The sequence below is a fragment of the Muntiacus reevesi genome, chromosome 5 (genome assembly GCF_963930625.1).
Source record: "Muntiacus reevesi chromosome 5, mMunRee1.1, whole genome shotgun sequence".
Lineage (NCBI taxonomy): Eukaryota > Metazoa > Chordata > Mammalia > Artiodactyla > Cervidae > Muntiacus > Muntiacus reevesi.
The window spans coordinates 79071193-79096323 of record NC_089253.1 but is presented as its reverse complement, the minus strand read 5'-3'; the positions used below and the strand labels follow the sequence as shown (position 1 = coordinate 79096323).

General features: G+C 41.7%; 1 non-coding gene across 1 annotated transcript; it reads right to left on the bottom strand.

The window, feature by feature from the left end:
* Nucleotides 1–23488: 23488 nt before the first annotated feature.
* Nucleotides 23489–23560, bottom strand: TRNAF-GAA (transfer RNA phenylalanine (anticodon GAA)). Its single transcript has one exon. It is a non-coding gene; the product is annotated as a tRNA-Phe (tRNA).
* Between the last annotated feature and the right edge of the window lie 1571 nt (nt 23561–25131).

Sequence of the window (25131 nt, the reverse complement as noted above, 5' to 3'; positions counted from 1 at the left end):
GCGGTCAGAGCCCTTACAGGGGATTTTTTACATACAGGGGTAGAGATCAAGTATGTTCTTCCCTTTGGGGTTTACGTTTGGTGGTGGTTTGTTCACTAAATTGTGTCCAACTCTCGTGACACCATGGACTATAGCCCACCAGGCTTCTCTGTCCATGGGATTTTCCAGGCAAGAATATTGGAGTGGGTTGCCATTTCCTTCTCCTGGGAATCTTCCCGATCTAGGGATCGAACCTGGGTCTCCTGCATTGCAGGCAGACTCTTTACCAACTGAGCCACCAGGGAAACCCGAGTTTTACGTTGAGATCCCTTAAAGCTGGAGCTACCTCAGGGCATATTCCTGACTCAAATAGTAAGATCATATAGAGTTGGAGACCAAGAAGACCAAGTCCGAGGACAGAGCGAGGGCCTGCTTTGAGCCCTCGGGACCAGTCAACCCTGAAGCAGCTCTTCTTCTGTCTATTATGGAAGCAAACACAGTCCATTTTTGCCTCAAGCTAGTTTGAGTTGGTCTTCTATGGCTTGCAACTGAGAGGTTCTTACTAACATAATGAGGACATTTTCAGAAATGCATACAAAGGGTGTTCACATAGTGGCATAATTGCAGAAAAAGAAGGGAAAAAAAGAAAAGGAAAGAAAACCTAAGGACCTGATAAGAGGGGCATGAAGTGAAAAGAAAGGTACAAACCTAAAACAGAGAATACATTATGAGTCTAAACTGCATGGGCACACACACAGCTGCCCTGGGCTGTGGGACTCTGCCACAGGGAACCTCCTGGTCCAAGGTGAAAACTCCCCAAGGGGAGGGGTGCAGTCCCCACAGGAACAGATGCAAGACAGTCAACACTGTCCGCTGCAGTTAAAATAGACTCCTTGAAATGGAATCTCTAAACCAAAAGTTGCATGCAAGTTGGACTTTGGTTTCAGTATCTGATCCCAAACTGCTAACTGGCTTTGGCTTAGCCTTGATCTTTGGAAGGTCAAATAGCCTACTTCATGCCATTGATGTTTGAGGCATCCAGAAACTGACTGATCAGTGGTCCTGGGATCACTCATCTGTTTTATCAGCATAATGTCAGTAATGCTCAAGGTGTGCCATTTTGATGTATTAATATTTTCAAATGAACTTTCAAATATTCACGCCTCTTTTGGTGTGCCATATCCCCCGCTGGTACATGCAGGAGTATAAAGGTCTAACAGTCTTGGCTCAATCCAAGACAGCTCCGAAGGGGAGTTTCTAGTTCCAGAGCTCCCATGCCCCGACCTGACTTCTTCCTCTACACAATCCAGCTCTGACCCCTTCCAGTCCATTCTCCCTGGTCCCAAGGGCACTGCTAAGTAAACATTCTGCTCCCCAGAGACCCAGCCAGCAACACAGCCCTTAGGATCTGAAAGGCCATTTTGGGCCCGGATCTTAAGTTGTCTTGTGTACTTGGTTTTTGCAAGGGCATTTTTGTCTCCACAGGTAGAATGTGAGTTCCTAAAAGTGGAAACAGCCTTACATTTCTTTAGCATCCACAACACGCTTCCCCCACCTTCAATCTTTGCTCTGAATTAAACACAAATATTTGGCAATCTAAAGGCAATGTGTGGGCTTTCCAGGCGGCTCGGTAGTAGAAGAATCCACCTGCCAATGCAGGAGATGCAGGAGACGCAGCTTTGACCCCTGGGTTGGGAAGATCCCTTGGAGGAGGAAATGGAGGAGGAGGAAATACCCACTCCAGGATTCTTGCTTGGAAAATCCCACGGACAGAGGAACCTGGCAGTCTATAGTTCATGGGGTCACAAAGAGTCAAATACAATTTAGCTAGTGAGCACGTGTAAAGGGATTTTTGAGAAAGAAAAATGTACCTACATTATTTGAAAATCAGAATGGGGAAAATATGAACACTTGTCTTAGTCTGCTCAGTCTGATATAACAAAATACCATAAACTGGGAGGCTAGAAACTTCAAGATCAAGGTGCCAGCCAGTTAGAGTCCTTGCCGGTGCTCTCCTGCCTTCAGATGGCTGCCTTTCTTGCTGTATCCTCATGTGACAAAGTGAGCGTGAATCTCAAGTCTCTTCCTCTTTTTATAAGGACATTAGTCCCATCCTGAGGGCCCTACTCTCATGACCCCATCCAATCTTAATCACCTCCTAAAGGCCCCAAATGTGGGGATTGGGACTTCAACAAAGTCCCAATCTTTGGGACTTTGGGAGAGACTTTGGAGAGACACAAACATTCAGTCCATAGCAACTTTTTTCCCTTAAAGGAATTATAGCAATGAAGGTCAAGCATCAGCCTTCCTATATATGCCAAGTGAACGGTGAAGTAGGAAAAAAAAGTCCCCTCTTACTGTGGTTCCTCTTTTACTGGTCTTCTTATATCACCTTCTTCACGGTTTTAATCCTCATTATGCTCCCTGGGCTGTTTTGAGTTGCATGATACACTTCTTTTAAAATTACCTGGGGTGTCAATCCTTGGAGAACTCAGTAAATTCACCAATGGAAGAAACACGTGTAAATGTACTTTGGCGACACCTGGTGGTAAAATATGCAATAACATCGTGAGCCGCCTCTAATGGCGGATTCCTGGTTTAGACCTCATGAAAATTAAATTAAAAGGGAATTTTAAGAAACAGTCCATAGAGTTGGCAACAAAAAAGAAGTGTACTTATAGACACACTTGCGTGTGTGTGTGTGTATTCCTCCCTGTGCATTAAAGATAGAAAGTATCTATCATTCTATGAAGGTGAATCTCAAGCTTGATCACAAGCTTGATCAAGAATGTGTCTTTTATTCTGCTGCTTCAATTCTGACTCATACAAGATACTGAAACATTTGGGGGCTCACTTGCTCATCTATAAAACAGGAAATTGTAATGAAATTTAAACCCTACAGAGTTCATGAAACTCTGTTAAATGAACTAAGTGGTAAGTGAAAAGTGTTTTGTGAATTGTATGAATGTTATGCTATACAAATGTTAGCTCTCAGCCACAAAATTTTCCCTTCAAAGAATTTTAATATTACTTAAAGACAAGACAGACTTAATCTGGAACTTGTACCTTACAACAAGTCCCTTTCACGCAGGGGTTAACTGAAATGATAATGAGTCCAATCACGAGGATGGAAACAATTTCTTGGGCAGTGGTTCTCAATCAGGGGTGTTCCCTCCAGGGGACATTTGGCAATGTTTGGAAACATTTTTGGTTGTCACTAAGGAGGTATGGGGCGAGGCTTACTGGCATCCAGCAAGTAGAAGCCAGGGATGATGCTAAACAACCTACAAGGCACAGGACAACCCCCACAACAAAGAATCAATGGCCTGAAATGTCAACAGTGCCAAAGTTGAGAAACCCTGGCTTAGGAAACAGGAGGCAGAACGTCCAGCCTTCTCTTTCCCTCCGAATGTCCTCATCACCATCGCCACCAACTACAAAGATTGGGTGATAGGTCATAAATGAGAATTTATGTGCAAGAGAGTTGTGTTATGTGCAACACATATGTGCAAGAGAGTTCAAAGTTTGCAGGTTGAATTTTATTAGGTAGGCATTATGAAATGTTATCTACTATTTGTAATTCATCTCAACATGGACACAGTTGGTCATATTCTTTCCTCCTCTTTTATAGGAAAATGAATCTGAGCTTCTGCTGGAGAGACATGGATATAGACTAGTGGTAATCACTAAATGCATAATTACTTGCGGAATTCAGTCCAAATGAGAGCTAAAAGAGAGCGAGTATATTGTAGTGGCCATGTGCTCTGACAGTGTAGATAGAGTACAGCTGCTTTTCTCAATGGTTCCAGGCCAGGGTGTGGAGCATACCAAAAAAGGGTTTTTCTGTGTTTTTTTTTTAACTTTTTATTTTATAAAGGAGTATAGTTAACAATGTTGTGTTAGTTTTAGGTATTCAGTTCAGTTCAGTCACTCAGTCATGTCCGACTCTTTGTGACCCCATGGACTGCAGCACACCAGGCCTCCCTGTCCATCACCAACTCCCAGAGGCTACTCAAACTCATGTCCATTGAGTCGGTGATGCCATCCAGCCATCTCATCCTCTGTTCCTTCTCCTCCTGCCTTCAGTCTTTCCCAGCATCAGGGTCTTTTCAAATGAGTCAGCTCTTTGCATCAGGTGGCCAAAGTATTGGAGTTTCAGCTTGAACCTCAGTCCTTTCAATGAACATTCAGGACTGATTTCCTTTAGGATGAACTGGTTGGATCTCCTTGCAGTCCAAGGGACTCTCAAGAGTATTCTCCAACACCACAGTTCAAAAGCATCAATTCTTCGGCACTCAGCTTTCTTTACAGTCCAACTCTCACATCCATACATGACACTGGAAAAACCATAGCCTTGACTAGACGAACCTTTGTTGGCAAAGTAATGTCTCTGCTTTTTAATATGCTATCTAGGTTGGTCATAACTTTCCTTCCAAGGAGTAAGCGTCTTTTCATTTCATGGCTGCAATCACCATCTGCAGTGATTTTGGAGCCCAAAAAATAAAATCTGCCACTGTTTCCACTGTCTCTCCATCTATTTGCCATGAAGTGATGCAACCGGATGCCATGATCTTAGTTTTCTGAATGTTGAGCTTTAAGCTAAGCTTTTTCACTCTCCTCTTTCACTTTCGTCAAGAGGCTCTTTAGCTCCTCTTCACTTTCTGCCATAAGGGTGGTGTCATCTGCATATCTGAGATTACTGATATTTCTCCCAGCAATCTTGATTTTAGCTTGTGCTTCATTCAGCCCAGCGTTTCTCATGATGCACTCTGCATATAAGTTAAATCAGCAGGGTGACAATATATAGCCTTGACGTACTCCTTTTCTTATTTGGAACCAATCTGTTGTTCCATGACCAGTTCTAGCTGTTGCTTCCTGATCTGCATACAGGTTTCTCAAGAGGCAGGTCAAATGGTCTGGTATTCCCATCTTTTGAAAAATTTTCCACAGTTTATTGTGATCCACACAGTCAAAGGCTTTGGCATAGTCAATAAACCAGAAATAGATGTTTTTCTGGAACTTTCTTGCTTTTTTGATGCTCCAGCAGATGTTGGCAATTTGATCTCTGTTTCCTCTCCCTTTTCTAAATCCAGCTTGAACATCTGGAAGTTCACAGTTCATGTATTGCTGAAGCCTGGCTTGAAGAATTTTGAGCATTACTTTGCTAGCGTGTGAGATGAGTGCGATTGTGCGGTAGTTTGGGCGTTCTTTGGCTTTGCCTTTCTTAGGGATTGGAATGAAAACGGACCTTTTCCAGTTTTAGGTGTACAGCAAAGTAATTCAGTTATTTATATACATGTTATCTATTCAAAAATGTTTTTATTTTAAAGCAACTGTTTTTGTTAATCATATAGGCAGTGGTGTTGTTGTAGCCACGTGTTCCAGGAAACAAACTCACTCAGAAGGATAATGCAGATAATGGAGTGAAATTTATTACTCCGGTGGGCCCAAGGCAGAGTATCCTCTTATCCAAGGACCCCGATCGACCAGTTTTTGTGAAAACCTTATATACCCTAAGTGTACGTGCCCAAACCCACCTCCCCAAATTCCCTGAAGCTAGCCTGAACAAAGGAAAAAGAAAGACACAATCAAAGTTAACCCCCGATTCACATGCCTTAAGCCTAGGTAGATAACAGTGGACAATTATCAATAGGCCTGTGGTCATACCCCAATATGCATAATAGAATGGATGATTCTATTCAGTTACACAGATAATTAGGGTATTCTTTTGGGCAAGGGAGAGTCTAGGTACGAGCCCTGAGGCTCTTTCTTCCGGGGGCCTGGTTTTCCAGTTGGTATGTCATTTCCACAGATACTGGGCATATAGCTCAGAGTTCACAGTCCCGAGCAAGATGGAGTCCTGCTTTCAAGATGGAGCCTGTTCTGTCTCTTTCCTCCTTCAGTGGTATTAATATTATTGCTCTGAGATTGCCATATGAGTAATACAGCGCAAAACAAACGAGTGAGTGGCTGATTCCTGGCTTGGAGAAGGAAATATACACATTGACCCTTAAAGTATCATCTTGTCACATCAGATCACAATGAAGTTATGGAAAATCACTAGGTCTTATAAACAGAATTCAGGAGCCAATTGGAAGAGGCATTCACTAACCAAAGATGGGGCAATCTTTGGTTCAAGATACAAACGGACTAAACTTGTCCAAGTCACTTTTAAAATCATTTTATACTTTTAAAAATTGTATTACATATATATATTTAAAAAGTTTAAGTCATATTTGGAGAATATTAGGGGACCAATCAAAAGGGACCTAATTAAACTTAAAGGCTTTTGCATAGCAAAGGAAACATAAACAAGACAAAAAAGATAACACACAAAATTAGAGAAAATATATGCCAACAATGCAATCGATAAGGGATTAGTCTCCAAAATTTACAATAGCTCGTGTGGTTCAATATCAAGAAAACAAACAATACAATCAAAAAGTGGGTTGGAAAAAAAAATGGGTTGAAGATCTAAACAGACATTTCTCCAAAGAAGACATACGGATGGCCAAGAGGCGTATGAAAAGATACTCAACATTGAAAATTATTAGAGAAATATAAATCAAAGCTACAATGACTTACCATTTCACACCAATCAAAATGGCCATCATCAAAAAATCTACAAACAATAAATGCTGGAAAGGGTGTGGAACAAAGGGAATCATCCTACCCTGATGGTGGAAATGTAAACTAGTACAGCCACTATGGAGAAGAGTATGGAGGTGTCTTAAAAAAATAAAAATAGAGCTAACATAATGTTATGTGAGAACCTGGATGGATGAGAAGTCTGGGGGAGAATGCACACATGTATATGTATGGCTGAGTCCCTTTGCTGTTCACTTTAAACTATCACAACATTGTTAATCAACTAAAGTGCAATACAAAAATATTAAAGTTTTTTAAAATAATTAAAAATTTAAAAAATAAAAGTAAATAAAAGTAGAGCTACCATGTGTGTGTGCTAAGTTGCTTCAGCTGTGTCTGACTCTGTGCAACCCAATGGACTGTAACCTGTCCATGGGGCAGGCTCCTCTGTCCATCAGATTCTCCAGGCAAGAATACTGGAGTGGGTTGCCCATGCCCTCCTTCAGGGGATCTTTCCCACCCAAGCATCGAACCTGCGTCTCCTGTATTGGTGGCGGATTCCTTCCACTAGTGCCACCTGGGAAGCCCCAGAGCTACCATATGATTCAGCAATCCCACTCCTGTGGTACATATAGACATTGGAATATTAATTAGTCAGCTGTTAAAAAGAATGAAGTAATGCCATTTGCAGCAACATGGATGGACATGGAGGTTACCATACTAAGTGAAGTAAGTCAGAGAAAGACAAATATCACATGATACCACTTATATGTAGAATCCAAAAAGAAATCATACTAATGAACCTATTTACAAAACAGAAACAGACTCATAGACTTAGAGAATAAACTTATGGTTACGGGTGGCAGCGTGGAAGGGAGAGACAGATTGGGAGTTTGGGGTTGACATGTACATACTACTATATTTAAAATAAACAACAAGTACCTACTATATAACACAGGAAATTCTGCTCAGTATTCTCAATATATTTCCTCAAATGGGAAAAGAATTTGAAAAAAGATACATGGATATGTTAACTGAATCACTTTGCTATACATCAGAAATTAACACAACTTTGTTAATTAACTAGGACTTCCCTGGTGGCTTAGATGGTAAAGCATCTGCTTACAACGTGGGAGACCCAGGTTCAATCCCAGGGTCGGGAATATCCTCTGGAGAAGGAAATGGCAACCCACTCCAGTACTCTTGCCTGGAAAATCCTGTCCTCCAGCATAACAAAATAGTGTTTAAAAAAAGAACAGTGGACCCTTGAATAACACAGGTTTGAACTGCACAGGTCCACTTAGATGCAGCATTTCTTCCCCCAATAAATGTAAATGTATTTTCTCTTCTTTATGATTTTCTTAATATCATTTTCTTTTCTCTAGCTTAACTTACTGTAAGAATATAGTATATAATACATATATCATACTAAATATATGTTAATAGACTATTATGTTACCAGTAAGGCCTCCAGTTGGAGAAGGAAATGGCAACCCACTCTATTATTCTTGCCTAGAGAATCCCCATAGACAGAAGAACCTGGGGGGCTACAGTCCACAGGGTCGCACAGAGTCAGACATGACTGAAGTGACTTGGCACACAAGGCTTCCAGTCAACAGTAGACTACTAGTAGTTGTTTAGGGGGAGTCAAAAGTTACATGTGGATTTTTTACCCCCTCAGTTGCACCACTAACCCCAGTGTAGTTCCAGGGCCAACTTTATAAAGAAACACAAGTAAGGGATTATTTTACTGGTTTCTTCAGGGTGAAGGATATGAGTGGGATGGGCACATAGAGTATCTTCTCAGTGACTGGAAAAATTTTATTTCTTGACCAGGATGGTAGTTATAAGGTTGTTATAGTGATTAATTAATATATGCCTTACAACTAAATTAATTAGTTAATTACATTAAATATTAATATAATGTTATATCAATGTTAAATATTAATGATGCTAAATATAACTATTTACTATAAGTATTAAATTATTTAATATAAGTATTAAATTGAATATATATGCCTTATAGTGTTTCATTACATTATACATTCATTTTTGTGTGATTTTCTGTATCTACGCTTTCTTTTCCAATAAAAAGAAATATTGTTTCCAATATAAAGAAATTGCAAGGCAGAAATTCGTGGAATCATCTCACATCAACACAAATACATAGTGGATTTTTGTAACTTAGTTTTCACACTTAACTTTAGAGCTATAATGTAATGACAATTACAGGAATTGGCCACTAGGGTGTGTTCTTTGTTGCCCATAGCTTCTGTGTTTCCACTGAGAAAAGGAGTTTTTTAAATGTTTGTGTAATGCCATGTGTGTATTAGGATAAAGGACTCATCGTCCTGTAATCAATTACAGTCAATGTTTAAGTGAGTGTCAGTGCTGGCAACTTTTATTTGGAAGATTAGATTCAACATGTAAATACAGTGTATGTATTGAAAATACTACAGCTATCTCCTTTCAAATAAGTCTTAATTTACTTAAGGGATAATAAAGCCTTATAAACCACTGTAACAAAACATTAGGACCTGACATGTGGAGAATGAAAGGTGAGACACTTTCATCCTTGGTCTTCTAATAAGAGATGATAGCCACTGGTAGCAGGGACAGAAACCCTGGGAGCTATTCAGAACCCCCTCTCAGATACGTCACCCAGCTCCAGGTGGGCAGAGAATAACAGCACACTGGCCAGGCTTTGCGAGTCAATCAGGAAAGAAGCGTGGTCTTTGAGGGGCGAGGGGTGAGGTCACCTATGACTGCTAATCCAAGAAGCATCTTTCATTATGTGCAGTGAGGAAAGGGCTGCTGTCCATAGGATTTTATTGATTAGGCGCTCATCTAGGCTTGAGAGTCCTGCATCTTAGGTGAGGAAAAAAAGGTGGCTCTCCTGTAATAGCTGCTTATCTTTTCTCAAAAGGAGGAACAGGTGATACAACCTCCTTTTGTTAATAAATCATGGACCTCAGCTGCTTTGTATTGCTAAGGAAATAAAGTTTATAAATTGCTCATAGATTAAGGGAAAAAAAGATACTTTGAATTAGAATTTTTTCACAAGGTTTTGATAGCTAATACAAGTCTTAACTTTTAACATTGATTGTTATTATGGCATTTGCCATACCTCTCTAGCCATCCTGAAGGTGTGATACAGTGCCTGTGGATGTATTTGTGTCTACATTTGTTAGAATGGGTCAGAATTACTCATTCTGGTTCCTTTTTGAGATTTCATGTACTAGTTCATTAGAAGCACCTTGGGGTCACATATCCTTCCTGCTGTGATGGCAGGATCTTAGTGGTGAAGACGTGGGATGCAGATGGACAGTGAAGAAAGGGAAGTGGAGAGGATGCATGGGCAAGATCACATTGGGAGGGTCACAGATTAAAAAATTTCCACTCGGTGGACACCATGGCTTTTCCCTAATCCCCAGTGCTCTTTAGGGACCCCATGCCTCACCCCCAGAGACAAAAGTCAGCCTTCTCTCATTTTAGGACCTTCCTAGGAGCCTTCAGGACACACTTTGTCACAGGCTTGCCCCTGGCTTAAGTTCCCCACAGTGTCCCCATCTCCTGGCTTCCTCCAGCCACTACCAGCCTGACACCCCAGACTTTCGCCTCCTGCCCACAGAAATGCTTCCCCGACCCTTTCATCTTCTGTCACTCACACAGTTAAGCAAATGGACTGCAGCCTCAGAGATAACGGAATTAGAAACCCAGTTCAGCCACTTTCATGTGACCTTGGGCAAATTATTTAACCTCTCTAAGCCTTGATTTCTTTTGTCATTAAATAAAAATGGTGAGGATAATAATATTGACCTAATACCGATTCTTTTTGTCAAAGCAAACACTCCCCTCTTACCAACACCCAAATCAAGAAAAAGCCAGCGCCCAGCACTGCCACCCCCTCCCAATCACTGACCCCTCTTCCCCACAACTTCTAGACCACAGATTTTTCTTGGTTTTTGAACTTTATGTAAATGGTAATCTACAGCATACACTTTTACATCTGGCTTTTTTCCACTCAAACCTCTGTTTCTGAGACCCACCCAAGTTGTCACATTAGCAGTAATTATTTCATTCTCATTCTACTGCTGATGAGTAATTGGGTTGTTTCCAGTTTGGACTATTACCAAGAAAGATGCTAGGAACATGCCAGATGTAGCCTCAAGGAATAGAAAAGAAACGCGCTGAACCTCTACTGAAACAGGATGGGACAAAGTTCTGGACTTAAATTTACATATGTTGTTGAGTTATTATTGACAGGTAATGAGGGAGAATGGAAAAGAAGGTAGGGTTTTAGATCAGGCACACTTGTGATAAGCTCTGAACTTTCCACTTACTAATTGTATGACTTGGGCAATTAGTTGACCTCTTTGAGAATCTATTTATTCATCTGCAAAATAGTAATAGAAATATCTCCCTCATTTACAGAAAGAGATGGGCACACAAGAAGGTGTCTCCAGGGGCTTCCCTGGTGGCTTCGTGGTAAAGAACCAGCTTGCCAATGCAGAAGACACAGTTTCGTTCCCTGGTCTGGCAAGACCCCACATGCCAGGGGGTGACTAAGCCTGCGTGCCACAGCTTCTGAGCCTGTGCTCTAGAACCAGCGAACCTCCACCACTGAGCACACACAGCCTGGAGCCTGGGCTCCACAAGAGAAGCCACTGCAACGAGAAGACTGCACACTGCAACTGGAGAGTCGCCACCACTTGCTGCAACTAGAGAGAAGTCTGCATGCAACCATGAAGGCCCAGCACAGCTGAAAATCAATAAATAAATACAGTTATTTTTTTTAAAAAAAAAGAAGGTGTCTGCAAAGGCCCTAGCAGGGTGCCTAGCACACACGAAGGTGACTCTGCAGCATTTTGGGGTGGGAGAGAAACACGGGTACAGAGGGAGGAGCCCCTTCTCTCCTAGATGCATCTACTCAGGGTATTTATTCAAACGTATGTCCTGGGAACATTTTTATTATAAAATTAACAAAGGGCAGGGAAATTTTAAAAACTTCTAATCGCTTGACCAAGTGAAGCAAATGAATGAATCTAGCTGCCCGTCAGGTTGGTGGCGTATCCACATGAAGACTATCTTAGTATACCCTGGCGCACCCTGCACACCCTGGCAGGGTATGCTCCAAGGACAAAAGGTAAATAGGTAGGTAGGTGGATAGACAGATAGATTGATAAGAAAAACCATTATCTCAGGAACCAAGATTTTCAATATAAAAGAAAAGAGACAGGAATATAAAATCCAGAAAACATGGGTAAAAATCCTGTAACTCATGAATATGTACTATTTGTTAGCATACAGTAGTTGTCTACTAAAAAGGCCAAGAAGCAGCCACACCTAATGACAGTGAGCCTCCCTAGTGCCCAGACTGTAAATGTCCTAATTTGAATTTCAGTATAAATTAGTCATTTAACAAAATTTTTCTTTCCATCTCTGCCCACTCTGAGAGTCTAGATACAACAGCACCCGACTAATAGAAAGGCCACACTGTTAGATACAGGAGTCAATTCATGGGCCAAAAATGAAACAATCTGGGTGTCAAAAGGATAATGTTTACAATGGATTGAAAAACAAGACAATTATAAAAACCCAAGTGTTCATAATGACATAATCATACACACACACACACACATACACCTTCATTGCTTGTCTTTGGAGGTGGCTTTGGTATCAACAAGTTTTTCTGAAAATTGGTAAATGAAGGAAAAGAGAAACATTTATCCTGACCATATCTTCATATTCAGCCTGTTTTTCAAGGTAACTAAATAGTTGATGAAGGAAAGTTCTTCTTTATAGAATTTTGGTTAATAAATCTGGAGGGAATGGTAGCCACTAATTAAATGATGTATTTTTAGGACACAGTTATCAACAGCTACTTAAACCATCCCTGGAAGGTAGATCAGGAGCTTTAAAGTGGTGGGATCAGGTTGATACCACCTCAGTCTCACTTGCCCAGTCTTTGAAAGTGAGAAAGGAAGTACATGGGACCACATAGAAGTACTCTTCCCAGCATACCTGAATCTAATCAAGCCTCTGACTCTACCTACCAGCATACAGGAAGTAGAAGGATACATGAACAAGTAAATGAACCAGCAGTAATCAATCAGCCAAATTCAACAGAGGGAAAACTCTATAGGCAAATAACCTGGTTTCTTAAAAAAAAGAAAAAAAAAGCATATTTTGGAGAAAATAGCAATTATTAAAATAGATTAAAATAGGCTCAAAAGAAATAGTCACCAAAGGCAGTTGGTAAACATTGTTTGGGTCCTAATTTGAAGAAATCAACTGTAAAATGACAATTTTGAGACATTCAGGGAAATGTGAATATAAACTTAGTCCTAGTTAATGTCACTGATAATTTTATTAAATGCAATAACACCGATGAAGTTATTTTTTCCTAAATGCTCTTATCTCTCAAAAATAGCTACTTTAATATTTATGGCAAAATAATTTAGCCTGTGGTTTGCTTTAAAATATTCTAACAAGAAAATACATAAAATACATAAAATAAAATATGCTAACAAAACAGGGATGGAATAATATAAATGAAGGAAGATTGATCGAAGGTTGATTGTTGAAGCTGGATGAAGGATACCTGAGAGCTCATATGTTAGTCCCTCTATTTGGGGGTATATTTAAAGTCTTTCAAAATAAAAAATGTTCAATTCTATTTAGAATTTAAATTTATGTCATGGTATAAATTATATTAAATTTCATTAATTTGGAATAAGGACAATCAAGGTCAGGCAGAACTAATTTTTTAATTATAATTCTAATTTTAGAATATTTGTATTTAATTTCAACAGACCGTATCTTTATTACGTGTAAGTTGATGCAATGACGCACTAAGAAGTTTTAAAGAGTTGGTAAATAAAATATCAATTATTGCATCCAGATGTTAAATGTAACCCTTCTCATTGTCAGAGTTTCAGCACTGGCCCCAGAAGTCAAATAGTAAACACTAAGTGTCAAGTTCCCCACTTATAAATTGAGATACTGACTAGGCTAGACCATCTACACCAGACTTGTAAGGGGCAAAATCCAAGCTAGTTCCACCAGCGTTAGGTGACCACCCTCTTCTAACCTCTTAAGGGATGAAGAGACTTTGACGCTGAGCTGTGTGTCCGCTCCAAGGGGGAAAGATTGAGGGTCCTTCTTTCTCACTCAAGCTTGTGGAGGGACTCCAAAAGGCCCTTGAGAGAGCATGAGGCTGGGGAGACACGCAGGTGGGTGTTGGAAAGGTGAGAGGCCGTGGCAGAACCGCCCCTGTCTGTGGGCAGAGTGAGGAAGAATCACTTAGAAGTGATCTGTACTTCCTCAATGGCAGGGCAAAGGGAAATGTTCCCAAGGAGCACATGTGGACCCCATGATGGGGTGTTGCCTAGAATTATCCAAGGACCTCATCTCAGGGCACACGCAGGGGAGGTACCACCTAGACAGGAGGTCAGAAAGTCGTCTAAGAGCACCTGCTAGAGGGGGCTCAGGAGGGCCCACCTGCGCAGACCACCTCTACAGACAGCCATCGCCTCGTTACGGCCACCCTGGCCACGAGACAGGACAGACAGGACTGCTCTCTCCCTATCCCACCCTCTCCTCAACCCAACCAGAGGGGTCAGAAACTGGTTTTCCAGCCTGAAGTAGGCCCAAGTTCAGAAAGGGGGGAAATTCAGAATTTAAGGAAATTTGGAGGGCTTCCTGGCTGGCTCAGTGGTAAAGAATCTGCCTACCAGGGGATTGTATCCCCTGAATCCAGCAGGGGCTCAATCCCTGGTCTGGGAAGATCCCACATGCCAAGGAGCAACAAAGGCAGAGTGCCACAACTCCTGAACCTGAGCCCGAGAGCCCGGGAACTGCAGCTACTGAAGCCCGGGTTCCCCAGAGAAGTCACTGCAATGAGGAACCTGCACACCGCAACTAGAGAGTAAGCCCTGCTTGCTACAACTAAAGAAAAGCCCGCTCAGCAATGACGCAGCACAGCCAAACAAATAAATTTGGAGTTTTGATATTAGATGTTAGGTGAGTGTATGCTCCTCCGTTTTTGTCTCGTCACAACAAAGATTTGGAGTGACGGACATTAAAGCCCCCTCAGCGTGTCACAGCTCTCGGGTCTTGGACAGACCGTGTTACAGCTCTTAGATAAATCAGTGTTACAGCTCAGTGTTAGAGCTCTATTTTATTTAGATAATAGCAGGAAATTCCATCTTCAAGGCGTGAGAGCACATCGATCCAAAGACCCGAAGAGCGCCCCAGCGCACAGGAGAGAGAGCTAGCTTTGGCTCCTCTTTTTTTTTTGTTTTTCTCTCCCTGGGCCTGTCCTATGTAAATTGGGCCAGCCAGGAGTGCTGTTTGTTTTTCCTGAGGTCCTCACTCCAGTCCTCGGACCTTCCTTTGTTCTATTTTCGTAGGCTTTTCCCTTCCAGGTCTTTTAGCCACCGCCATGCTGGACTCCTTTTCCCTATTCTAACTATCTAACATAACCCTTAATGGGATTATAGGCCACTCCAATGACAGATACAGAAACCACAAAGGATATGGGACATATAGTTTTATCAACAGAATGAGTCCCCAGATTAACAATTCAAATTACCTAGGTCCTGTTTTTTTCAATAATCCGCTTAAAATATTTCTAAATTCTTGGCAATAACTTCAAGATCGAGGAGGGAAATGGCACAGATGAGACTGGAAAATAAGGGGGATGGGTGCTAAGGACTTTGATTCTTTAATTCTAAAAACAATGAAGAGCCTCGGAAAGCTTTCAGGTGTGGATTACAAAACAGGATTTTCGCTGTTGTGGCTGCAGTGGGGCAAGTGGATAGGGTGGGGTGGGTGGGAGCTGGCCTGGAGTAGAAGCAGAAAAACCAGTTAGAACACTGGTGATCTGGTTGAATGACAATGGTGACTCTGAAGTGAGTGGATATTAGACTTACTCTGATGATCCCTTCTATAGGTCTTATTGATGAATAGCTCCATGGTGGGGGTAGGGGGACTTAGGGGGAGCAAAAAGATTATTCCTGGGTTTCTTGATTAAGCAGCTGGGTAGTGCCTTTTAACAAAAAACAAAACAGGGGAGGATTGGTGGGAAAGGTGACAACTTTAGTTCTAAATCTGTCAAGTTGAAGAACCTGTGAGAGATCCTGGGAAAGCTGTCAGGTAGGGAGCTAGAGAGCAGAGCCTGGAGTTTAAGAAACAGGGTGGGGCCACAGCCTCCCCCAGAAGTGGGTGGCCAGGGTAGCCTGGGAGGGCTGGGCTTGCGGCTCTGGGTTTGAATGAACAGCCCGGCCCAAGCCTCAGGGAAATCAGGGGATTGTAGAGGAGATGAAGGCAACAAGAAAATTTCAAAGTAGAGGTCAGAAAGCAACCAAGAAGAGTGAAAGAGGATGGTGACTTCTAAGTCTAGAGAGGAATAAAACACAATGTTAGATGTTGTTGAATGGCTAATCAAAATAAAGACTTGATTATTTCCTTCAACATAATTCCTGGGCGGGGCAAGTGGGGACACTTCCAATTGAGATGGGCCATGAGTTGTTAGTTGTGGAAGCTGGGTGTTGAGTACATGGAGGTTCACTGCACTGTTCTTTCTATTTATGTATATGTTTGAAATTTCCCATAACAAAATTTTTTTTTTTTCCCGTAATAAAAATATAGCCTTTGGATTTTTTATCACAGAGACCAATAACCTCTACATGAATGGTTTCATGAAGGCAGAAGCCAGACTGGATTAAGCAGTGGAGGCAAGAAAGAGACAGGGTGTGAACAGAGAAGGGTATGGGTTTGGAAGAGGATTTTTTTTCTTTTTCAAAGTGGAGAGACTGGAGCTTGGTTATATCCTGATATGGCTGAGTTGGGGGCAGGGAAATGTTGTTGAAAAAGGAAGGAGCCCGAGAAGGTAGGAGGAGATGGAGTGGGAGATTCTAGAGGCGCAGAGCTTGTATCTTCTTCTTATCTAGACAGTGAGGGCATCTGAGCCAGGGAGGGAAGGTGAAGGGCTCAGAGACTTAAAAACAGTGGAGAAGGTTTGAAGAAGAAAGAATTCACTAGGAAAACATTGTAGGGTAGTGTTGAGGGTCCAAATGACGTCAATGAACATGAAAACTGCTTTGTAGGGTTTTGTTTGTTTGGTGAGTTGGTTGTTGTTTTTTGTTGTTGTTGTTGTTGTTTTGTAGCCTGGTTCTGAGCTCACAAAAGAAGAATGTTCAGCTTCATCAGGTTGTTGGAGGTTGGCCAAGGATGCCAAAGGAAGAAAAATTGAACATGAGAGTTTAGGCATGTCATAGATAACTACTGTTGCAGAACAAATTACCCCCAAATTCAGCAATTTAAAAACACAAGCAGTACTTCCCTGGTAGTCCAGTGGTAAAGAATCCACCTGCCAATGCATGGGACACAGATTTGATCCCTGGTTCAGGAAGATTCAATATGCCATGGGGCAACTAAGCCTGCGGGCCGCAACCACTGAAGCCCGGGGGCCCTACAGCCTGTGCTCCGCAACAAAAGACACCACAGTGAGAAGCGGGCGCACCTCAACTGTAGAGTAGCCCTCGGTCTCTGCAACTGAAGAGAGCCTGAGCAGCACTGAAGACCCATCACAGCCAAAAATAAACAAGTAAATGAAATAAAACCCATAAGCATATATGATCTCACACAGTAGCACACCAGCATAAAACAGTGCCATGTCAGACTTGCCCATCTCCCCTCAATAAAAGGAAGCTTCCTGAGAGAGGGGCCTCAGGTCTGTCTTGCTTCTTGCTGTATCCTCTTGGTGTAGAGGAGTACCAGGCACGTAGCGAACAATTTAATAAAAAAAATCTGAAAGCAATTGAGTGAGTGAATGAGTGAAACCCACCAGAGAAAATTTTAGTTTCAATTTAATGACAAATTTTTCTTTTCATAAATGGGGGATGGAGTTTTCAAGGGTGGATTTATTAGCTTGCACAGACTTTCAATGGTTCCCTAATTGTAAGCTGCTATTTTTTACCCTCTTCTTTTTCTTTTGTCAAATACAATTAGCTTATATTGCTGCTAGTGAAACAGTTCTCGGAGTTATGACTTAACACGCTGTGCTCTTGAAAAATCACTCTCAAATACAAACACAAATATCCCATTCTAAATGCAAGAGGTAGTTCCACAAAGGATTGCTGTAAAGGAAACATTCACTTAAAATCCTCATTTCAACTCACTTTCAATAGAAAATTAGAAATGAGTCTTGGCAACCATGACAACAACAAAAAATTGATCCCTGAATGAACACAAGCATACCTAATGATTTCAACAAACTTTTTGAAAACCGCATATCTTAAGGGAAAAATCCCCTTTTGAAATATTAATATTCAAAATGTTAACCCTGTGAAAAAAATAGTAATAGCTTACATTTTATTAGCTCTGGGGTTTATCCCCTTATGTCACCTTCCCACCCGCTCAGCCCTGTTTGAGACAGCAGGTGGTGAGGGTCACCAAGGGGTGAGGGCTGTGTGTGGTTAGGACCAGTATCTTGGACTCATAGTCGTAGCTCTGTTCTCTTTAGCTGTGTGATCATAAACCAGTCACTTGGCCTCTCTGGGCCTCAGTTGTCTCCTCTTTAAACTGAGGCGTTATCAGGGTTGTGAAGGTCAGATGAGAAGCCTTTAGAACACCTGAGATGTGTGAGTTAGCCAAGACTGGCTGTTGTCTCTGTTTTCACAGATTAGAAAACTGAGTCAGAAATGTTTAGAAATTTGCTTAAGGTTAAACAACCAGCAAGCATCAGAGTTTGACTCACCCCCAGAATTTGTCTCCAAATGGAGTGCCCTTTCCGCCTTACTACAATTATCTCCCATTTTAACAATGAGAGTGTATGACTGTCTTAGAAAAGGTCAAAAATAAAATACTAAAAATACAGCATACAGACAATCAGAAACCGACATTCTCCCAGTGTTCCCACCCCGGAAAGAGCAATCCCAGACGCTTTAGAGATTTAACTAAGGTTTTAGCAGCAATAAAATACCATCAGATTTCTTAAAATTTTTATTTATCTATTTTATTTAGCTGTATTGGGTCTTAGTTGCGGCAGGGTGTTCTTCGGTTGTGGCATGTGGGATCTAGTTCCCTGATCAGGGATCCATCTCAGGCCACTGACCACCAGGGAAGTCCAACTGTCATTCTTTTTAAAATTATAGCTAAATACTAGTTCTTTTAGTGATCGAGACTTGTTTCTTTTTTTTTTTAACATCACTCCCCTTTCTGGCCTCTGGAACCAGATGCAACTCTGCAGTGTGTTCCCTAAACACTGGTAATTCTCATTCACCATAGCTGTGTTCTGTCAAGTCATCAAGAAGGCTGAGTTAGTGAATTCCTAGGGGGGATACAAACCTTGGTTCCTGCGAGCCTCTGGTGACAATATTTTTGTCAACCAATCAAAACAGAACCTTGTTTTATGCGCCTTTCTGTTTAAATACACCTTATTTAATAGATATTGTTGATTCATTCACACTGAACTCACGGCCAACCACACGGTAACTCGTGCCTGAGCCAAGCTTGTCCAGCACACGTATTTTTCTCCCTAAGGCACATCACGACTTTCTTTGGACCCTGAACAGCCCTGCAGCCCTGCACTGGGGGCCATTTTAAACAGCATGTGTGTGTCAGTCACTCAGTCGTGCCTGACTCTGTGACTCCCATGGACTGTAGCTGACTGTATAATCACCAACAAAAATGAAAAAAAGAGAAAAAGAAATGGCATTAAAGAGACCACGGTAAGGGGCACTTTTTATAGCATTTGTGCTAATACAGAAAAGCTGAATGCAGCCTAGTTTAGCCTCAGCTGGGAACATGTGCAGTGGGCAACTCGAAATTTCCACCATTCTGTGTATGGTTACGTGTGTGTCTGTGTTCAGTGGCTCAGTCAAGTCCATCTCTTTGTGACCCCATGGATTGTATCCCGCCAGGCTCCTCTGTCCATGGGATTTTCCAGGCAAGAATACTGGAGTGGGTTGCCATGCCCTTCTCCAGGGGATCTTCCCAACCCAGGGATTAAACCTGGGTCTTCCGCATTGCAGGTGGATTCTTTACTTTCTGAGTCACTAGGGAAGCCTGTGTATGACTGTAAAAAGTGCCACATGTATTAATTTGGGAGTTACAAATAAATTTTAGCTAGGAGGTAAATTCACAAATATGGTATCTGCAGATAACTACCGGAAAGATTGTATCTATTGGGTTGGCAAAGAAGTGCATTCAAAGCCAAACTTTTTGGCCAACTCAGTGCAAGAAGTTGCAGAAGGAGGTCATGTGAAAGGGCCACGATCCCTGAGGCTGCTCTGCCACTAAGAGGTGAATGGACATGTGTTCTAGTCAATCTCAGTTCTCTTGCCTGTAGTGAGGAGGCTGGATTAAAGGAGCCTAATTTCCTCCCAGCAACAACATTCAGTGATGCAGATAATGACCCCTCATACAGGCATAGAACATACAAAATTACCTCAACTATAAAATGTAGATTATGGAATCAAATCTGTGACTCTAGGCAAATACTTAACCTCTCTGAACCTCATTTTCTTTATGAAATGAAAACGTTTGTCTCATAGAGTTGCTGGGGGGAAAGGGAATAAGAAACAAAATCATAATACATGCAGAGTACCTAGAACATGCGTGTTCAATTGCTCAGTTGTGTCTGACTTTTGAGACCCCACGGACTATAGCCCACCAGGCTCCTCTGTCCATTGAATCCTCCAGGCAAGAATACTGGAGCGGGTTGCCATCTCCTCCTTCAGGGGATCTTCCCGACCGAGGGATGGAACCTGCATCTCATGCGTCTCCTGCATTGGTAGGTGGATTCTTTACCACTGAGCCACCTGGGAAGCCCCTACCTAGAACATAGTGAGTGCTAAATGTTAATTCTTCTTTCCTGAAAATGTGTAAACACTGCTTATTAATATGAAGTTGTTAAACTGGATGCTGGGAAAAAAAGGCTACTTAATAACTTCATATGGTCAAAGAATGACCAATGAGCAATGTGTTTTATCAAGAATTTATAGGTTTCTATTAAAATAAGCCAATATTGTTCCTGACGTATCTGCCAATTAGTAGATTAAAAGTGGCCACCCAGCCTCAGCAAGTAGTCAAAATTCACTGCCTTACTCATTCAGTGATTCACTCATCCATGATTCCACAAATGTCTATGGGCTACTTACGATATGCCACGGCGCACTGTTCTAGGCCCTGGAGGTAAAGCCCTGCTTTCCAAGAGCTTATGAAAGTGAAAATCTGTTGCTAAGTTTTGTCCAACTCTCTTGTTGATCCCATGGACTACAGCCCATCAGGTTCCTTTGCCCATGGCATTTTCCAGGAAAGAATGCTGGATTGGGTTGCACTCCAGCATTGCACTCCAGCAAACCCAAGAGGGTTTCCTTCTCCAGGGGATCTTCCTGACCCAAGGATTGAACCCGTGTCTCCTGCTTACCAGGCGGGTTCTTTACCACTGAGCCACCAGGGACGCGCCACCGGCCAAGTGCTTACAGTCAAATGTATGTGACATCAGGCAGTAAATCAATCTCATGAGATGTCTGATGACAGTCAGGGTTAAGAAGTAGCAGTGGACTAAAGGTTCAGAGAGAGGAGGAAGGAGAGTGCTCCCTTGAGAAGATGATCAGAGACGGCCTCTTTAAGGAGCTGCATCTGAGCAAAGACCTGTATGGTGGGGGGAGAGAACCAAGAGATGATCCAGGAAGGGGATGGCATTCAGGGTCTTGAAATCAAGAAGGAGCTTCTGTGTTGGGTAAACAACGTGGAGACTGGTGGGGAAGAGTGTGGGCTCAAGAGGGGAGAGCAGTGGATGAGACCAGTGTCATAAGAGAGGCCAGTTTGCAGAGGCCAAGGACATTGTGCTAAGAACTTTAGGTTTCATTCTGAACACAATAAGCCAGCTGATGGTGGTTGGTAAATTTACACTGGATAAATTTAAACTGCTTTTTGAATGTGATTATAGAAATATTTTAAACTTTTAGAAATCACAAAATAAAACTACAGGGGACTTCCCTGGTGGTCCAGGGGTTGAGAGTCTATACGTTCACTGCCGGGGGTGCAGGTTCCATCCTTACTCCGGGAACTAAACTCCTACATGCCGCATGGCTTGAACAAAAGAAAAAAAAAAAACATACAATTACCTGTTTGTCATGCCACTGAAGTAATAATAAACTAGAAAGACGAATAGAATCCTCTTAGTTGCCTCTCTCCAGTCACATTCTCCTCCCTCCCACAAGAGGAAAGTGAAAGTGTTCGTCTCCAGTGAGGTCCAATTCTTTGCAACCCCATGGACTGTAACCCGCTAGGCTCCTCTGTCCATGGAGATTCTTTAGGCAAGAATATGTGCCCTTCTCCAGGGAAACTTCCTGAACCAAGGATCGAACCTGAGTCTCTTATGTCGCCTGCATTCCTTACCACTAGTGCTAACTGGGAAGCCCCCCACAAGAGGAAACCCTTTCCTGAATTTGATATCATCATTTCTAGGCGTATCTTTATGCTTTTACTAAATGTATATGCATCCCTACATAGAGATTATTTTGCAGGAGTTTAAGCTTTATATAAATGGTATCATAGTTTATATATTTTTGTGCTATTTACAATTTGTTTAGCAACATTATTGTAAAAATCATCCATGTTGTTGCATTACTATTATTCATTTCATATCCTTATTCATTTTACTATTATTATTCACACATATATATACACACATACATATATAATACACATGTATTTTTATTGATGCTTATGCTCAGTCGTGTCCAAATCTTTGCAACCCCATGAACTGTAGCCCACCAAGCTCCTCTGTCAAAGGAATTTTCCAGGCAAGAATACTGGAATGAGTTGCCATTTCCTACTCCAGGGAATCTTCCTGACCCGGGGTCAAGCCCACGTTGCTTGCGTCTCTGGCCTTGGCAGGTGGATTCTTTACCACTGTGCCCCCTGGGAAGCCTTTTATTCATGACTTTACCATAGTCAATTTAACCATTCTTCTATTCAGGAATATTTAGGTTGTTCTCAGTATTTTTGCTGTTACAGACATATGACTATGAGTATTCTCATATATGACCCCTTCTACACATAAATCAAAGTTGAATCTAGACCGATGCTATTCAAAGTGGAGTTCCAAGAGGAGCAGTATCAGCATTTCCTGGGAGCTAGAAATGCAGAATCTTGGGCCCCACACCAGACCTACCAAATTAGAATCTGCATTTTAACTATACTCCCAGGAACTCTGTATACACGATGCAAATTTAAGAAGCATTGGTCTAAAAGAAGTTCTTCTCAAACTATCAGTTCTGTTTTGATTTTTAAATCTATTATGAAATTTTGTAAAACACAAAATCATATGCTTGGATATTTTAACAATGTGAATGCTACACAGGTTTCTCAAAAGATATTCTCAATTTCTGCACCTACCTCCATGCAGCTCAGTAATAATCATATTGTGGATGGCCAGGGGTCAGCAAACCTAGGCTCTGGACTTAGAAGTGGAATCACTGAGTTGTCTCATCCTTAATTTTACTGGAGATTCCCAAGTTGTCTTCCAAAGTGATCATATCAGTACACACTCCCACCATCAGCATATGAGAATGATGGATGTGAAACAGTATCTCACTGGTATTTTAGTTTACATTGCCTTTATTTTGGAAAACTATTTGACAGTTTCGAATAATATGCTTTTCAAATGCATAAATCTTCTTATAGTTTTATCTTCATTACTTCAACTTATAATTATTTCCAAATTTATAATTACATAATGCTGTGATATTTAACTTAAATGCAGAGTATGTGTGTGTTTCGTTGCTCAGTCGTGTCCGACTCTTTGCGACCCCATGAACTGTGACCTGCCAGGCTCCTCTGTCCACAGGATTCTCCAGGCAAGAATACTGGAGTGGACTGTCATTTCCTTCTCCAGGGGATCTTCCCTACCCAGGGGTTGAACCCAGGTCTCCTGCATTTCAGGCAGATGCTTTACCATCTGAGCTACTAGGGAAGGCCTAAAGAGTACATATGCAGAGTACATCATGTGAAATGCCAGGATGGATGAAGCACAAGCTGGTATCAAGATTGCTGGGAGAATTATCAATAACCTCAGATATGCAGATGACACCACCCTTATGGCAGAAAGCAAAGAAGAACTAAAGAGCCTCTTGATGAAAGTAAAAGAGGAGAGTGAAGAAGTTGGCTTTAAATTCAACATTCAGAAAACTAAGATCATGGCCTCCGGTCCCATCACTTCATGACAAATAGATGGGGAAACAATGGAAACAGTGACAGACTTTATTTATGTTTTTGAGCTCCAAAATCACTGAAGATGGTGACTGCTGCCTCGAAATTAAAAGACGCTTGCTCCTTGGAAGAAAGTCTATGACCAGCCTGGACAGTGTGTTGAAAAGCAGAGATATTACTTTACCAACAAAGGTCCATCTAGTCATGGCTATGGTTTAACCAGTGGTCATGTATGGATATGAGAGTTGAACTGTAAAGAAAGCTGAGGGCCAAAGAATTGGTGCTTTTGAACTGTGGTGTTGAAGACTCTTGAAAGCCCCTTGGACAGCAAGGAGGGCCAACCAGTCCATCCTAGAGGAAACCAGTACTGAATATTCATTGGAAGGACTGATGCAGAAGCTGAAACTCCAATATTTTGGCCACCTAATGTGAAGAACCGACCGACTGGAAAAGACCCTGATGCTGGGAAAGATTGAAGGTGGGAGGAAAAGGGGACGACAGAGGATGAAATAGTTAGATGGCATCACCGATGTGATAGAGATGAGATTGAGTAGGCTCCTGTTGGTGATGGACAGGAAAGCCTGGCGTGCTGCAGTCCATGGGGTCACAAAGAATCACATATGACTGAGCAACTGAACTGAACTGTTGTGGCTACCCACAACAATAAGGTTCAACTATTGAAGTACAGATATTTGCTAAAAATATATGTCCCTTCTGCTGCTTAAAACAGCTATCCCATTTCATTTTATTGGTTTTTCAAATATGACTTAATCCATCTATATTGCAAAATATGCACAATGTTCAGTCTTTCAGGTTGCATGGGAATATTTAAGAGAATTACACTCTAGATAAAGCATAAGCTTCTTTTTTAAAAATGAGGTTCTTGAGCGTCCCTGGTGCCTCTGTGGTATAGAATCTGCCTGCCAGCACCGGAGACATGGGTTCAATCCCTGATTCAGGAAGATCCCACATGTTGCACAGCAACTAAGCCCATGAATCACAAATTATTGAGCCTGTGCTCTAGAGTAGAGCATGGGAAACTGCAACCACTGAGGCCACGTGGCACAACGAGTGAAGCCCATGCACCCTAGAGCCCATGCTCGGCAACAAGAGAAGCCATTGGAATGAGAAGTCTGCCCATCGCAGCTAGAGAGTAGTCCCCCACTCACCGCAACCAGAGAAAGGCCTCGCAGCAGCGAAGACTCAACACAGCCAAAAATAAATAAATAATTTTTTAAATGAGGTTCCTGTCTTATTTTACAATAAGATTGACATAATAATACAAAGCAGCACTAAGCAGATTCATTATTAAAGTAACAAGCTGGAACTTACTAT